The sequence below is a fragment of the Vulpes lagopus genome, chromosome 9 (assembly GCF_018345385.1).
Source record: "Vulpes lagopus strain Blue_001 chromosome 9, ASM1834538v1, whole genome shotgun sequence".
Lineage (NCBI taxonomy): Eukaryota > Metazoa > Chordata > Mammalia > Carnivora > Canidae > Vulpes > Vulpes lagopus.
The window spans coordinates 45698843-45713693 of NC_054832.1; positions in this window are offsets into that span (position 1 = coordinate 45698843).

Sequence of the window (14851 nt, forward strand, 5' to 3'; positions counted from 1 at the left end):
GTACATTGATGAAGTTGTAGATCTTCCCTTTAAGGATACATAAAAAACTGAAATCAAAGTGAAAGCCTCTCTATCAGAAGAGGAGGGATCTTATAACCTTCCCCAGTTACATTTTGCTCATTTTTTTAAGCTAAACATCAAAAACTCATTGTTTGTTTTGTTTCAAAAAATCCTACTTCATTTGTACTTAGAATTATTGACCCTAAAATCTAGAAGGAATCTAGTAGTTTCTTTGGCTCAATTTCATTTTCCTAATGAGAAAATTGAGATTTGAAAATGTTAAAAACAAAACAAAAGAAACAGAATTGGAATGTTCCAAATCTTGCTATACCGTACATGACAATCTTGTGACGTTTGATGTTGTTAAATGTGTCTCCATAACTACATTCAATGCTTTGTACCTCAGCTGCTTCTACATCTCCCAGAATACTTACAGCAAGAAATAACCCGTCAGCATTTGACTAGTAATGACTGCTTGGAGGGCCATGTGGAAGGAGTGACATGGTTGACATTCTCTTACCGGTCAAGTCTCTCCCCACATCTGGCCACTACAGAGAAGACTGACTACCCTATCTAAAATATCCTCCATCATCCATTTCCTCCATCATTCTATATTCTTTTTTTGCTTATCTTTTTAGAACTTCTCATTATCCGAAGTTTTCTGTATTTCCTGTGTATCGTCTACATAGGGACCAAGGGCAGGCTGCCCAAAGATGGGCCATTTTGTCATGCACATTATTTTGAGTTAAAAGCAATCAACTGGGTGACAGGCACTGAGGGGGGCACTTGATGGGATGAGCACTGGGTGTTATTCTATATGTTGGAAAATTGAACACCAATAAAAAATAAATTTATATATAAAAATAAAAATAAAATAAAAGCAATCAAAACCTAACAGATTCAGGAAAGGCTCTTTACCTCCCCCCTCAGCTGCCTCTGTATACCAGGAATAGAGCTATTAACAGAGATTCCTCTTTACCTAAGAAATTTATCTGCATGACAGGGCAACCTTCGCTTTCCAAACATCTCCTCTCACCCTCCAGCTAATGGTCTTTCTGCTCTTTCCGTTCTCATACCCCTATCCCTCCCTTTAGCTCATATAAGCCTCAGATTGCATCACTGTCTTTGAAATGTCCACATCTGTGTGGATTCCCTTGGATATATACTGTTAAATTTGATTTTCTCCTGTTAATCTCATGGCAATTTCATTCTTTGTCCAGCTAGAAGGACCTTGAAGGGTAAAGGAAATTGTTCCTCCCCAACCTTCTTCCTCTAATAGAAAATGAACTCTAAGAGAGCAGAGATCTTATCTTGCTCATTATTGTGTTGTGTCTGCCAAGGTTTATTAGAGTTTTGGCATATAGGAAACACTCCATAAATATTTGTGAAATAATTTTTTTAAAAAATACGTGTACTACGTTGCATGTCTCCATATGTTTCTAACTCATATTCACAACTCTTGTTAATTGAATTTTTTTAAAACTTGCATTAGGAGTTCAATATTTAAAAATTCTTGTTGCAAAAAGGTTTTAACCCAAGAGATATTCTGGTACATCTTAATTCATTTATAAGATGTCTAGAAAAGGTTAGGTTTTCTAAAAGCAGGAACTATCTATATACATTTAGTGTAAACTTGGATAGAATTTATCCATTCATTATTATTGATTCATATACCATATGGGGGATAGTGGTCAGGACATATGGGGTAAAATAGACAAGGAGGATTTGGGGAATATATCTCTGTCCTTTTATTCGAAAGACCTTAGAAGAAGAGTCTGAAGCTGTTGCCGTGATAATAAAAAGTTTTATCATTCATACTAGTCCTATCTACTGAATTACATCAGGAAGAAATGAAAGCCAGTTATCATAAACCAAATATGAGCATTGTACATTTAGGAAAAAACTGTTATTGATGAAAAACTGTGACAAAATTCAGTCTTTTTTTTTGAAGCTGAATTACATTCCCTTTTACCTAAAAAAATAATAAATTTTTTTAGAGGTTATCGTTCGTTATCAATTTATTCTATCCTCATTATCTTAGCAACACTGATTGCACTAACAATTCCAGATACAATGCTTTGATTCATTCCTCAACTTGTTTCTTCACGTCTACCATCATTAGATTTTTTGGATGCTACCCACAGCATCTCTCTCCTGTCCATCCCTTCTCCTCCATGTCTATCATCTCCTGACATCTTTCTCTTGAATTAACTGCAATAATCTCCTAACCAGGTCTCCCAGCTCCCATCTTTGCCTCTCTGAAACTCATTGCTTAGAAGGTAGTGAGTGTGATCTTTTAAAATGCAAATCCAAATCCAATGAAAATTATACCTACAATTTGTATCTTTCCACTAGAATGTACACTCTAGGAGAGCAAGGGCTTTCTCATCCGTGCCCACCTACTGCATTCTTGCTCCCAGTGGTAAGACATGATGGGTTCTCAAAAACTGTCTGTTGAATAAATGACTAATGAATACATCTTCAAAAAGAATGTCGGTAGGCAGGGACAGACAGTATTGTCCCCGGGGAGATGGATGAGCCACCAGGATTTTCTCCGTCGTCAGCAGGCCTCTCAGTCTCCCTTGCCGGCTTGGCTTCTTTCTTCATCTTGTCTCACTCTCTGCATCACTATCCCTTCTGCCTGCCCCCTTTGTTTTCTCTCTCTCACTTGGCTAGTGCTCTGTCGCTGCTTTAATTAAGTTTTTACTCCATATGCTGCCTGTCTCAGAGGAAAGAACTTGTCTGTAATGTTCATCAGTGGGATGGGCCCTGGGGAGATTAGCAATGTGTCCTGTTAACTGATTTTTAAAACATAGGATATTTGCCAGAAAACTGAGCACATACTCCATCCTATCAGGCATCGCCTGTTTTTATGTGACATGGATTTGAATACTCCTATCACCCAAGCCACCTTTGTGCCCAGTCTGTCACAGCTCCTGTAAAAGCAGGATATCAGACTTGAACTCTAGTTCTCCGGGGATTAGTATTGTCTTTGTTATCAAATGTTCTCTGATGATAGCTTCATTCTTCAGTACATATTTTGACAGCCTCATCAAGTGCCGAGGTCTCTTTCCCACACACATTGTCACTGTGTAGGGTAATACATATAAACTGTTTAGCATACTATATGGCACTAGCAAACACATAAAAATGTGATATTTTAATAGTTATTTAGTTTATTGCTAGTGAAATAATTTTCCTTAGGCACTTTCTAAAGTGCAGAGCAAACTCTGCTACTTATTGTCTATATTTCTCCATTTAATTCACAAAGATAAGTGTCTGTTAAAAGCCTTTCTGAGATCCAGACATACTATATTTATACTGTTGCCCTGACTGGTAAGCTAATGGAAAATGATCCTCCAAGTTTCTTAAATATATTTTCTCATGGGAATTAGCACCACTTCCTAGTATAGGAGATCATTTTAACTGTGAAACACAGAGATTTGGGCAGCCTGTAGAGTTGTAGATCGTCATGGGTGACTGGAAAATTTGTGTTTTTTTTTTTTTTTTTTTTGAAAATTAGGTTCTTAAGGGGAAACAACAACAACAACAACAAAAAAACCAAAAGCCCTCTGCTTCTCTGCCAAGTAAATTGAATTTCCTCAAATTATACAGAATTACATAATAATGGGTCCTGGGAAGTATTACTGAACGTACCTCTGTTTCAAAAAAATACCTTAAAAACTTTCCTGTTTTGGAATTCTGCTACAATTCAATTTAAAAAATTGTCTTGGCCACTATGGATAGTGTATGTTTTCTTTGGATGCTGAAGAAAAATTGATGACAATGATGCTAATAAAAAAAATAATCCTCTATCTGGACATTTTATGTATAGGGGTTAATATACAGAATATGGATTGATAGTGTTCACTTTTTTTATTTCTACTTCTATTTGAAATAAGGGTAGGAGAACTGGCAAAACTTTAAACACAATGTGAGTGCACTGTTAATAAGTTCCTTATCAAAGAGAAAGTTCTAGCTAAAACAAATATTCAGGAAACAACTGAAATGAGTACTATTGAGAAAGGGTAAATATAATATCTGAGTAAATATTAGTAAAAATAAATAAGAATATAAATAATTGAAAAAGTAGGTAAGAAGAGTTCTGGGAAGAGGGCATTTTAGTATAAAATAAATGTCTGAGTAGAGATTAAATATGTATAATATTTTATTCACTTTTTGAAAGTCTGTACACTAAATACTATTTTTTCCCCCAAAGCTCTGTCCTGAGGCTTCTTTCCTCATCCTCCTCCATTCTTCTAGGTGATTTCAAAGTTTCATTGGCCATCATAAGCTATTGATATTTAAATTGCTATTTCCCACGCAGCAGAAATTCTGAGCAGTCTTCGTGATTCTTTATCCAGATGTCTAGTGGCCCTCTCCTTACATGGTCCCACAAGCACCGCAAACACACACATTGCAGCTGATTAAACCAATTCCCCCACAAATTTGCTCCACTGTGTTGCAAACATGACATGCTCTCTGCATGGTGTGCAGGTCTTCACATTTCTAGACCATCTTCCAGAGATAGTCATCTGTTCTTTTTGTCTAGTTCCTACTTATCCTCAGTCCCAAATTAGACAACATGTCTTCTAGGGAATCTTGTCCTGGCTAAGTCACAGGGCACTTTACTTGAGTTTGGGCAAACTGCACGTCTTCTACTGAAATTGCCTTTATCATTGTCTGCATCTGGCAATGACCTGGCACCTACCTGGTCTGTTGCTTCACTTGTGATATCCAGAATTGAGCACAGTGTCTAGAATAGAGCAAGTATCCAATAATTAAATGCTTTTATTAAATCATTCCTCAGTATAAACTGTGTAACAGACATGGCAGTAGATATAAAGAACCATACAAACATTAGTAAACCTTATTCTTATTGTCATGGGCAGTAGAAGAGAGTACTGCTAGCCAAATAATTATACGAAAGGATGAAATGTTATAAGAGCCATCTGATAGGCATTTATTTAGTAGTGATGAACCGGTTAGGGGGCAGAAAGCAAGGTTCTACATGTCAGGATTCATAGGAAACAAAATTATAGGTGGCTGGATGAGGAAGGAATGATTCTTTTTAATTCTTTAAGTATTTATGGACATATTTTATTGAGTATCTGATATTCACTAGTTGTTTTACAGCAGGATTTTTTTTTAATTTTTTATTTATTTATTTATGATAGTCACAGAGAGACAGAGAGAGAGAGGCAGAGACACAGGCAGAGGGAGAAGCAGGCTCCATGCACCGGGAGCCCGACGTGGGACCCGATCCCGGGTCTCCGGGATCGCGCCCCGGGCCAAAGGCAGGCGCCAAACCGCTGCGCCACCCAGGGATCCCTACAGCAGGATTTTTAATACACATCTCATTGAACTCATTTGATCCTCATAGCAAATATGTGATATGGAAATTGTTGAATCCTTATTCTAATCCCATTATTCCCACTCATCAAAGAAAAGGTTAAGGGATTTGGTGGAAAGGTGCTGACTTTAGAACCTAGATCTGCTGACTCCAAATGAAATGCTATTTAGGAGGCTATAAAGTGTTAGAAATGGTATTGGAGTGATATAGATGATTCAGTGGCCAGTTGGTGGGAAAGATCTTAGAAACAGAGTTTGGTCTTTGGGTTGGAGTATTATGAAATTATTAAAAGTGTTTGAATGCAAGCCCATCTGCTGTTTGAGATGGGGTATACTAGAAGCTCTAATACTTATGTAGACACATCTTTGTTAACAGATGAAACTATCTTCTTTATTAGCAGAGGCACTGTTGAAAAGTTTTACATGCTACACTAATAATAAATAAAACCATGACATAATTTAAGCCCAAGCCTAGGCTGAGAAGGCTTCGTGTCTTTATATAGCCATCAACCTGGTTAAATAATCATTTGGATCCTCTGTGAGTCTGAATTAGTGTTTCTGACCCCTCATCTGAAGCCAGAGATATTTTGGAATCATTCAGTTATCATGACAAAGCCTCAGAAGCTGGACAAGATATAAATAAAAAGTAATTTAATGAGTATTTAGAAAAAAGAAAAGTAAGATTTCTTGTGCTAAGCATCGACATAATATTTCACCAAGACTGGGATGAGCCATGAGTAAGCACAAGGGAATCACCACCTGACATATGTCAATTTTTTTTTAACAGTACTTAAAAAAGGTAATTTCCTCTTTACATGTCTGTATCCCCTCCATCAAACCATAACTTCCTTGAGAGTAGTATCTGCATGTAACACTCTCCATTTTAATCCATCATTTGCATAGTTTTGGCACATAAGAGGTTTTTGATAAAGATTGAATAGGTAATCAGTGTAGTTTATGTGAACAATAATTCAACTTTTAGAGGCATCTTGATAGACATATATAGGGAAATTTCTTTTTCTGCTGCTCATATTTTTATCAATTATATGAATTTCATATACATTTGTTAAAAAAGTTTAAAGCTAAATAAAATTTCAACTATTGAATTTGGTTTTGTACAAAAATATTTTTGGGCATCTGCTATTTGCCAGTTAAGTTTTCTATTTGATTGTGATACATCAATGAACAAAATAGACCTAAAACCCCTGGTTTTTGCATTGCCTAAAATTGAAGGTAATCGTTTTATTTTCCTCTTCTGCCTTTTCATACCTATAAATCCCTGGAGAAAGAAATTGTACGATAGTTATATTTCATAACCATCAGATGAATGAATCTGCATAAAATATTCATATCTGTGCTCAAGCCCACCTTCAAAATAATTTGATTCTCACTGAACAAATCAAAATACAACATTAAGAGTATTTTAAATGGCATTAATGGACCCACTAACCACATTTTGCCTTCTATTTTAATCACATTTGTATATAAAAAATTACCCAGCAATATATAATGTAGAATTTCATCTGAAACCATTGTTTTGAGATTTCCTTCAACACATTCCTAAGCTACTGTATTTTTAGAATCTAGTTTGAGAAACTTGGATGCTAGAGACAAAATTTTAATTTAAACGCAAATGATTGATGAATTAAATGTCACAAAATAATTAAACACATAACATTTTCTGTTCTTTGATGGCTTGGAAACCAAAACATTTGGAAGAGAGACAGGTTTGTAGTTATTTTGACCATATGCCTCCATACACAGAAAGGACATTTTATAGGAGTGTAGTCTTTTAAAATGTTATTGTTTAATCACATCCATCTTGTAATTCAAGTAGAAGGGTAAGCACATGTCCAGTGCTTCTCTTGAGGACAAAACTAAAGATAATGGGTGAAAGTTACTAGTGAAGTAAACATAGATTCTATGCTAAGAACTAACCTCCAAATAGTTCTAATGTCAAATGAGGAAATGATTTTTGCAATGCTGTCTGTTGCAGATGCAAACTAAGGAGAGGAAAATTTCTGTTAGGAATACTATAGAAAGAGTTTGTACTTTAAGAAGAAAAGTGAGCTGTGGCATGCTTCTCAAACTTAACTGGGCATCAGAGTCAATAGAAAATTTTGTTAATAAGAGATTCTAGGGTTTCAACTTCAAGTATTTTTATTTAATACATCTAGGATATTGGAATATTCAAATTATGCTTTGGAAAGCCAGGAACTTATCTTCGAGAAGGTGCTTCAGTGGTCAACATTCAGAAGGTAGGTGATTGGATGGCTTGGATGTGGGAACAGGACTTTGTGCTACCAATCTGTGCTACAATTTATTTTTTGTTTAATTACAAAATGGAGGATCACCTGGGTGTCTTAGTTAAGTGTCTGCCTTTGGTTCAGGTCATGATCCCAGGGTCCTGGGATTGAGTCCTGCATTGGGCTCCCTGCTTGGTGGGGAGCCTGTTTCTCCCCCCCACCCCCCGCCTCTGTGGCTCCCCCTGCTTATGCTTGTTCTCTCTCTCTCTCTCTCTCTCTCTCTCTCTATCAAATAAATAAATAAAATCTTTTTAAAAATTACAAAATGGATTTCTTCCCTCATAAGAAGTTAAAATCTACCATCATAAATCACCTTAAAATTTGCAGTGCAGGGATCCCTGCGTGGCGCAGCGGTTTGGCGCCGGCCTTTGGTCCAGGGCGCGATCCTGGAGACCCCGGATCGAATCCCACATCAGGTTCCCGGTGCATGGAGCCTGCTTCTCCCTCTGCCTGTGTCTCTGCCTCTCTCTCTCTCTCTGTGACTATCATAAATAAATAAAAATTAAAAAAAAATTTGCAGTACAAATTTACCATATACTGCTATATAACACCACTCTCAGTTAATTTGTAAACTTGACTATGGTTCCATTCTATGATCAGTGAACTTGACCACTAGTAACTGTTAGCTGTTTTTAATTGGGTACTGAGGATAGCAGCTTTGAGGCAACCTCAGAAATCAGATAATAATTTTTGCCCTATTACTACTATTGATTTGATGGATAGAAATCATTCATCTTAACCTGGACAGAAAAAGCTCTCTGCTTGCCACTGCACTAAGAGTATGTGGTAACAAGTGAATGGATTTCTCTACCAGGAATTCCTTTTCCTGTCACACCTCATTTAAATATAGCAATGTTTAAAGTAAAACAAGCAATGTTATTTCATCATTTTGAAAAATTTTAGCTCATGCATCTGTAAGTATAAAGAAGACTTTTACTAAGAACCATGTCAAATGATCTTTCTCCCCAGCATCTTTTATCTTTAAAATTGGTCACTACAAATACTCTGGGAGGTCTCTAATGTTCTATTCAATCCTTTGCAAAAATTGTGGTGGGGTAAGAGGTGAAGGATTTAGACGATGTAAAATGAGGCCTGCCACGTATTGATGGGACCCCTCTGAAATCCAATAAATTTTTTTTTTTTTGAAATCCAATAATTAATGTCAACATCATCAAGTATTCTTCACTGGAAGACTGGCACAGCATTTTAACTTTTAAATACTAATAAAACAGAAAATAAATGAAGTACACTCTGTTCATACCCATTCACATGAACACGCAAAAAATATAATAAATTTATATCCTAATATTTAATTATTTCACAGATATCTATACGTGTGACTTCTATTTTATTATTTTGTCTTCTCTTTGTCTTTGTTCTCTGGCATAAATACAAACAGGATAGAGCAGCCTAAAGATCCAGGACAACTGTCTGCTTTGGAGGCAAAGAGTAGATTACCTGGGTCAAATAATTTATTTCCTGAATTGACTCAATCTACCAAAAGGAAATTGATATTGGAAGGGAAAATAGAAGAAAAGAAATTTAATAGCTTATAATACATTTTTAGCTGTTCAAGGGCAAACTGAAATATAACACTTCCCAGGTTCTCAATTAAACCTTTTCTGAAGACTGATATCATTAAAAATATCAAAATTAATATTAATACCTTCAATAATTTACAATTCGTATTTGAGATTCTAAATGCATAAAAGAAATATGCTTTTTTTCACATCTAGATTAACTGTGTGGTTCTCTTTTTCACAAGACTGTGTACATTATGAAATATTTTCTAGTGATGAAAAATTACTATACACAGCCATTTTGTGTTCATCATTCACAATTTGTAAAATGTGAAGTATTTTAAAATCTGTATTTTGTAATTTTAATTTTAATACTTTCAATTTGCCTACATAAGAAACTAACAAATTTAAGATTTTTGGGTCATGAAAAGTACAGAATGCGATATCTAAATATTTTGGAGTAGCCTTTTTTAAATTAGATGTTACAGTAAGAACACAGTTTTAAGGAATTACATTGTCTAATATTTTATGTAATATTAATCATACGCAAGTAAGCTTCATTTTTAAAGTAAAATGCATGCAATGGAAATACCAGGTTTTAGTCCATTATAGAGTATTATATTGTTCCACTAAAAGCTTTCTTAGCTTCAACAGAAAATCATAAATAATAAGACACCAAAAATTGAGATGAAGGTGCTGATTATTTGGAGACATTTAGTGATTTTCAGCAACCATATAAAATGTAAACACTGATTTTTAGAGCTCTGTATATTTCTTGGAGTTTGGCTTTTTAGAAATAGCAAGAATCTTTTCCCTGATTGTCATACAGAACTACAGGTCTATAGGGAAAAGGGTTTCAGAGACTAGAAGTTTTCCTGCACAATAATGAATTTTAAGAATTGTCTTTTAGGAGAGATCACCTTGACTCTCTTGACTATCTCTTCTTGTATAAGTGAATTGCTTCATGATAATAATCCCTGTACTGGTAATATAAATTACATTTTTCATAGATCAGTTGATATTGTGTGTTTTTATCCATATACATACAACTCATTAGTTTGATATTTCAGGTAAAATTTCATAATCCTACAAAGGCCAATTATTTAGGAAAGCTGTCCTGAATATCATAGGCATTTTAGATTAGTCTCTTCCCTATATCCCAGGGTTAAACACCTATGAGGAGGTTCAACTCCTATTTGGAAAGCATTCAGGTTTTACTAGAAATGGTGTCTCTTTCAACAGTTTCACATCTCCCACTGCTCGCAGTCTACTTGGTACCAAGTGGTGTTACGCCACCTTGGTGAAGTAGAACCAGTTGGTGGACACAAAGACAAGAAACTAAGAGAAGAGGGCTAAGCCAAAAGAAGAGGAACACTACTGTTTCCCGGCAACTATGCAAGGATATTATTTGGCCACATACCTATCCGGTGTGGTTTCCCGAAGTCTGTCAGTTTGAGTCAGCAGTAGAGGAGTTTTTCTCTGAGCTACCCCAAGATTCTGATGATAACCACAGCAGCTTTAATCCACGGACTTCAGAAATTTAGCCAAACTGAAGGATCTAGGAATAAGAGAATCCAAATTTTAAAATACTGTATATTTTTTAAAGATCTTATTTATTTGAAAGAGAGCATGAGTGGGGAGTGAGAGGTAGACTCTCCATGGAGCTGGGAGTCCCATGCTGGGCTGGATCTCAGGACCCTGAGATCATGAGCCAAAATCAGACAATTAACCAATAGAGCCACCTAGGCATCCTTAAAATGCTATATTTTTTACGACTTCTTTTCTTAATGTTTTCTTAGTGTGTCTGGTCTATAATATTATTGAAGATAAAAGAACAAAAGACATTAAATAACGTGTTTTCAAGAGAAATCCAGGAGTTATGATAAAGCGCAATAGCTATGATAAAATGTATTTGTTAAATAGATTTAGGTATGCAAGATCTCGATAAAGTTTCAAAAATTAATAGATGCATATACTTCTAGGTCTTTTATTTATTTATTTATTTATTTATTTATTTATTTATTTATTTGATTTTATTCATTTGACAGAGCTGAGCACAAGCACTGGGAGAAGCAAGCAGAGGGAAAGGGAGAAGCAGGCTCCCCCTGATGTGGGGCTTGATCCCAGGACCCCCGGATCATGACCTGAGCCAAAGGCAGAGGCTTAACCAACTTAGCCACCCATGCACCCTAAATATTTCTTTTATATTTGACTTACATTGTGCTTTCATGATAACATAAAATAACTGTTTTCCTGAACATTCAAAAAAGACGGGCTACATAACATATATTTAATTGATACTTTAATCCTCTGGGCATGATGTATTTTCTACTTTGGCAGATATACATGGGTTTTTAAAAATAAAATAGTTTCTAGTATCCAGTAACTTAAAACAAGTTGAAGATAATGGATACTGAGATGAGTAAACATGACAGTATTGTAGCCAATAGCAGTATGTACTTATACAATTATAGAATAGGGCAAAGATAAAGCATGGCATGACAATTTAATCAGCCTTAATCTCATAGATTATTGTAAGAAGGAAATATATGACAAATATAGGGCTCAGTTTATGCCTATGCAAATAATCATAGCATTATAATAACATAAAGCATCACCTTATAAAGCACATAAGTATTTTTATATTTATATATAATTAATATAAATTGCCTTAAATCCCCTATCAATAAGTAATTTTATGAAAATAAATTACTGTGAAATAAATGAATGTGTAAATGAATGCTACATATCTACTAGACATTCCCAAGTCTAACTTCCAGTGACTGAGAGAATGGAGGTTACATATATACCACATCTAAATATAAGCTTAAATTTGTGCAATGACACTCAGAAATATGAAAGTGAGGGGTTATGTCTGGATAGAGGATGAAGCAAATGCTTCTAACTTTTATCTTGAAAATATTTTGACATTTCAGAAAACAAATATTTTCTAGAAGAATAGCATCAGCCAGGGATGCTGGGGTGGCTGAGTTGGTTAAGTGTCTGCTTTGGGCTCAGGTCATGATCTCAGGGTCCTGGGATCGAGCCCTGTATTGGGCTCCCTGCTCAACAGGGAGTCTCCTTCTCTCCCTCCCTCTCCTTCTATGTGTGCTCTCACTCGCTTGCTCTCTCTCCCTCAAATAAATAAATAAAATATTTTTTAAAAACAAGGCTTATAGCATATATACATATATATATTCATATATATTCATATATTACATATATATGAATAGTACCAGCCATACAGATTGAAAGAAAATGTTATTAGTCTACTAGCATGTGGTTAAGAAATATGGTTTTATTTTTTTAATTTATTTTTTTTAGAAATATTGTTTTAAGTGCTAATACTAAGCACCAAATAGTTGAAGGCTGTTGCCTCTGAGAGAAAAAGAAAGTAGATTGAGAATAGGTATGTTTTCCTTTTCTTGTAATGTCTTTTACTGTAACAAACTTGTTTATTTTTTTAACTGTGTGGCTCTATATTTAACAAAAATAACACATCTTAAAATAATTAATAATAATAACTTAATAATAATTAATAATAATACTTTTAAAGATTGCCCCAAAGAAAAATGGGTAAAAGACCTAATAGGCATTTGAGAATAAAGGATATCCAAATGACTGATAAATATATGAAAAGATGCTCAAAAGCATTAGGAATCATCTAGGAAATATAATTTGAGCCCATAATACTCTCTAGAATGGCTAACAAGAACAATGACAGGACAGAACCAAATGCTGAGAATACTGAACTGAATTTTCACAAACAGCCTATGAGGAGTGTAAATTGGTACCATGTTTTGGAAAACTATTGACAGTGTCTCCTTTAAAAAAAAAAAAAGATTTTATTTATTTATTCATGAGAGACACACAGAGAGAGGCAGACACACAAACAGAGGGAGAAGCAGACTCCACTCAGGGAGCCCGATGAGGGGCTTAATCCCAGGTCCCCAGGGACATGCCCTGGGCCAAAGGCAGACGCCCAACTGCTGAGCCACCCAGACGTCCAGACAGTGTCTCCTAAAACTGAATGTATGCATTAGCCCATGACCCAGCACTACCTGTCTTGTGCATATGTCTACCAGAAACATAATTCATTCTTGTTGGAGAAAAGTCAAGCTCTGGGATGTTCATGGCAGCACTATTAATCACAGCTCACAATTTTATACTCAAATGGCAACTAAAAGTAGAATGGCTGAATGCCGTCTGATATATTATGCAACATGTGCTGTGCAGCAAGAAGAATGAGTTATAATTACATGCTACCATAACATGGTTGAATGTCACAAACTTAACATAAAGAGGAAAAATCCAATCAGAAAAGATATATACTATAAGTTTCCATTATGTAAAGCTAAAAACCATGGTTAATATATTGTGTCATAATTCAAGGTAGTGGTCGGTTTCCATGTAGGAGGCTGTGACTCAACTGGAGGCCCATGTGGGGCTTTGGGAGTGTGTTGGAAGAGTCCAATTTCTTTGATTTGAATGCTGATTGTGTAAATGTGTTCAGTTTGTGAAAATCCATCAAACTATGATCAGAACTCTTTTTTTATGTCTATATTAGATTTTAAGATAGAGTTCAAAATAAGTAAGCAGTAGAGAAGCAACATTTCCTAGAACTGGAGAAATGTATAAATCTTCAGACTGAAAAATTCGACTCTTTGACAAGTAGGCTGAATGCTCATTTCAGTTGAAATCTAAATGAGAAGGAGTCAGTTTTATAAATTCTGAAGAAAGAGTTTTCCAGCCAGAAATAGCAAGTATGCGGGTGCCATGTATGTTTGAGCAGCAGAAATTAGGACATGATGGAATGCCAAGGAGAGTGCTCAGTGGTCAATCAGATGATGAAAGATGTGTTAGTTGTCTTTGGCTATGTTATGGAGTTTGGATTATATTGAACATGAGGGCTTTATGCAATGTAGTAACATTAACTGATTTATATATTTATAAGACCACTTGAGCTGTTCAGCAGAGAATGCATAGGGGATAGAAGCTGGGATCATTTAGAAAGCTATTATGGTAGTCTCTGTGAAAAAATAATGGCTTGAACATGGCTTTTACCGAAGGAAATGAGCAGAAGTGGATTGAATCTGGAAATATGTTGGAGGTAAAAATGCTAAGATTTGCTTGTGATACTTCAGGTAGGATAGTCAATTTAAGATTTACTCTAAGTATTTGTTCTGAGCAGTGTGTAGATGATGAATTATATAGATGTATCAACAATTTAGAGAGATATCAACAAACCAAAACTTTATTTTGTTTATGTTAAGTTTGATACCTCCAAAGGGACACTTTCAGATGCTTATTTAAATTAATTAAATGCTCTGTAGAACAATTAGTTTTTTACAGCTGTGGAAAACAAATCCGCAATGGTTATATAAAACTCTCATCCTGTGAAATAATTTACTTGCATTTACTAAAATTAGGATGTCTGGTGTATTTAGGTGTTAGTGGACTTCATTAGTAGAATAACAGGTTCAAAGATCACTTGTACATGGGACTTTTTGTAGTAATGGGGAGCTAACCTGTTTCCATAAAAAGTTAATTTATAGATATGGATTGTCCAACTCCCAGGTTCCTGCAGAAACAGCATCTTCTTTGCATCATGACACTGATTAGACTCTTTATTTTCTTTCCCTAGGGACCCCAAATCATGCCAAGAGTACCCTC